General features: G+C 38.1%; 1 pseudogene; it reads left to right on the forward strand.

Moving 5' to 3' along the window:
• The window catches only part of LOC103732382, a 14443-nt pseudogene that overhangs the window by 5442 nt on the left and 4937 nt on the right, over positions 1-4064 (forward strand).

Consider the following 4064-nt stretch of genomic DNA (forward strand, 5'->3'; position numbering starts at 1 on the left):
CATGGCGTATCATAAGTTCCAGTGAAGACCCTAGGATGTTAGCGGTGCCAGGACTGTGAGACCTCCTCTGAGGAAAGCTTCAGGCACTGAGCAAAGTCAGTTCAAGAGGAAAGCTGTTTCACAGTCACAAAGGACTACCCCAGCCCACTAGAACCCAGGTGATGTCATTTTTTAATTGTTTATTTAATAACCATATACTTAGAAGAAGCATTTCATTACAACAGCATTGACATATTCAATAACAATTTTCTGAACTAAGATGCATCTGTTTCAAAATTGGCTGTAAATTTTCAGATTTACAGTTGAATGTATATAGTCATACAATATTGAACTCAGTATAAACCCTGTAAGATATAAAATTGAGTAAGATTTTACCCTTTAAAAAGCTCTTCATTTCAATATGCTGTTTCCTACATTTTTAATAATATTTTTTTAGAAGCATATCATAGCTTTAACATACCCAATAACAGTTTCCAGAGCAAAGGCGCAGCTCTTCCAAAAGTGGCTCTAAAATTTCTAGGTTTGCTGTTGAATCAATACAGTTATTTAATATTGAACTCAGTATAAGCCCTGTAAGACACAAAATTGAATGAGTATATAACCCTCAAAAGAGATCTCCATTTCATTCTAAAATATACTGTTTCTTACAGAAAGACTCATTGTTTTTGATGCTAACACTGAGAAGTTGTCACATGCGTCTCTAATCTGAATGTATCTGATTATTATTAGTCATAATCATTTGCACTCAGATCCTTGGTGCCTGTGTATGTCTATAAAGGCATCAGGTAGGGTATATTTCAATGATAATGTTCATCACCTGTAGTATTTAACGTGACGTAAACTTTTATGCTTCCTCCTCAAATATAATACATTTTTAAAATTTGTTGATTTTTTTTCCTGTGTGTGTATATAACACAGAACATCCCAAACAAGCTTATTCAACTATACACCCACTTCCCAGATGGCACCCTCCCATAGCCTCCCTCCCCCCACAAGAGCCCTTATACTCTGTTTTCCATGCTACTGTCTGCTGTGTTGTCGGAACCCCCAGCCCTTCCCCACTACTTGTCCATCTGGTAAATCTTGTCAGCCTATCTAGAGGTCTTTGTTTTAGGAAGGTCTGTTGTTCCTCATCTAGCAGAAATAAGTTGTCAATATTCCTTAGATAAGATTGGGGTCTGCTGTTTATTTTCCCAGTTCTGTACTGCCTTACTATCTAGGTGTCCCTTGGGCTACCCTGGCCAAAAACTCAAAAGAAGGTATCTCCTGCCTGGCATTGTTGCTTGTTATGTAGCCTTTAGCTGTACACATGGGATATATTGGCCCCTTTAATCTTTGGTTATTCTTTCCTTTTGGGTGTATAGGGCCACACAGTTGGAACAGATAAACCAATTTATTTTTACTCTTAAGGACGTTTGAGGAACTGTCCCTCAGGGGTCACATGGGCTTGGGAGGAGGCCCTGGCTCCTTTTTCTTACCAGTTCTGCCTATGTGAAAATAAGTCAAAGGTCCTGCTCCACCATGGCTGGCATTGCTTGGAATCATGGAGGAAATGTTTCCCCTGTGTTGACCCTCCTCTTTGTAGACTGGACACTGGTTCAAGTCCATCTCATGGGGTCTCCTCGGCCTCCTTGATCAAGAGGACAGGTGACCCATCCCAATTACAGGAAATTTTGTTAGATACTGTAGTTCCCTGGAACTAGTTGACCTAGGAGGGCAAGGTGCAAAAACTGTCCTTTATGTCCTTCTGACCAAATTAGTATAGGCCTCAAAGTAGGTCTGTTAAACATAAAAGAAGGTTAGTTCCACCAGTCTGGTACTTTTAATTACTGTGTGCCATGTAGATAAATCTTGGGCAAAGACCTGTTGTTCTCAGGAAAACCTTACCTGGACATATGTTTCTTGATATGCTGTGTATAATTTGTCAGTAGGTTGTTGGAGTAATAGGTTCCCTCTGGTTTTTAAAACTAGCTAGGCATTATTTCTCTCTCATTGTCTCACCCCTCCATCATGGTTTTCCCACTTATGGTGCCCCCATTTCTCCCCTTTATCCCTTAATAATACCATTCTCCTAAGTCCTACCTCTCTTGAGATCCTTCTTTCCCCTCCCCCTATACCTTAAACTAACCCAATTTTTATCCATATCACCCTTATTAAGGCCTGTTTCCTACTGTTCTCTTCTCCATCATACAAATCAACCACATTTTCATTATCCACTCGTCAACTGAGGGAAACTTAGGTTGCTTCCATATTTTAGCTATTGTGAAAAGAGCAGCAACACACATGATGTACAAGTGTCTCTGCAATAAGATGAGTTCTTTGGGTATATGCCAAGGAGTGGTATAACTGGATCAAATGGTAGGTTCATTTGTAGTTTTTTAAGAGTTCTCTACACTGCTTTCCAGATGGGTTGAACAAGTATGCAGCCCCAGCACCAGTGGATGAGTGTTCCCCTTTCCCCACATCCTCTCCAAAATTTGGTATCATTTGTTCTCTTGATCTTAGCCAGTCTGCCTGGGGTAAGATGAAATCTTAAAGTGGTTTTAATTTGCATTTCCCTAATTATTAGTGATGTTGAACATCTTTTAAGATGTTTCATTGCCATCTTTACTTCTTCTTTTGAGAACTCTCTGTTCAGCTCCTTAACCCATCTTTTAATTGGGTTGCTTCTTGTCTTGATTCTCTGTTATTTTGAGTTCGTTATATATTCTGGATATTAAACCTCTGTCAGATGTTTCACTGGTGAAGATTTTCTCCCAAACTATGGGTTTTCTCTTCACTTCCATGGCTGCCTTCTTTCATTTACAGAAACATTTTAGTTTAATGAGGTCCCATTTGTTGATTCTAGACCTTGTTTCCTAAGCAATTGATGTCTGGTTTAGAAAATCCTTTCCTACACCTATATCTTGTAGGTTTTTGCCAAAGTTTTCTTCTAACAGTTTCAGAGTTTCAGGCTTTACATTGAGTTCTTTGAGCCATTTGGAATTGACTTTTGTGCAAGGTGAAAGATAGAGGTTGAGTTTCATTCTTCTGCAGGTGGAGATCCAGTTTTCCCAGCACCATTTGCTGAACAGGCTGGCTTTCCACAGTGCATGTTCTTGGCTCCTTTGTCAAATATCCGGTGGCTGAAATTGCATGCACTCATAATTGGGTCTTCAATTTTTTTCCATTTATCTGTGGGTCTATTTTTGTGCCAGTACCATGTTGTTCTTATGAGTATAGCTCTGTAATACAGCTTAAAATCTGGTATAATAATCCCTCTGGCATTGCTCTTAGTGCTCAGGGTTGCTTTGGCAATCTGAGGTGTTTTGTGCTTCCATATGAATCTTAGGATGGTTTTTTCCAATTCTGTGAAAAATGTCATGTGGATTTTGATTGGCATTACGGTGAATCTATAAATGGCTTTGGGTAGGTTGGTCATTTTCAAAATATTAATTAATATTAATTTTCACAATATTAATTTGGTAGGATGGTCATTTTCACAATATTAATTCTACCAATCCATGAGCATGGGAGGTCCATCAATCTTCTGATGTCTTCCTCAATCTCTTTATTTAAAGATTTAAAATGTTCATTGCAGAACTCTTTAATGTCTTTGATCACGTTTATTCCAAGATATCATATTTTTTATTTTTTGCAGCTATTGTGAAGGGGAGTATTTCTATGTGCTCTTTCTCTGATTGCTTAATATTGGTATATAGAAAGGCTACAGACTTTTTAGGTTATTTTTGTAACCTGCTACTTTACTGAAAATGTTAATAATTTCTAGGAGTTCTCTGCAGGAATTTTTGGCATCTCTTAGATATAATATCATATCACCTGTGGGATGATATGCTCACCTGTGGGATGATATGCAGAATAATTTTATTTCTTCTTTTCAATTCTTACTCCTTTAATTTCTTTCTCTTGTCTTATTGCTCTTGCAATGTTAAAGAGAAGTGGAAATAGTGGACAGCCTTGTCTGGTTCCTGATTTCAATGGGAATGCTTCCAGTTTTTCTCCATTTAGAATGATGTTGGCTGTGGGTTTGTTATATATGGCTTTAATTATGTTGAGGTATGTTC

Source organism: Nannospalax galili, unplaced genomic scaffold, assembly GCF_000622305.1.
Source record: "Nannospalax galili isolate Female #2095 unplaced genomic scaffold, S.galili_v1.0 scaffold2275, whole genome shotgun sequence".
NCBI lineage: Eukaryota > Metazoa > Chordata > Mammalia > Rodentia > Spalacidae > Nannospalax > Nannospalax galili.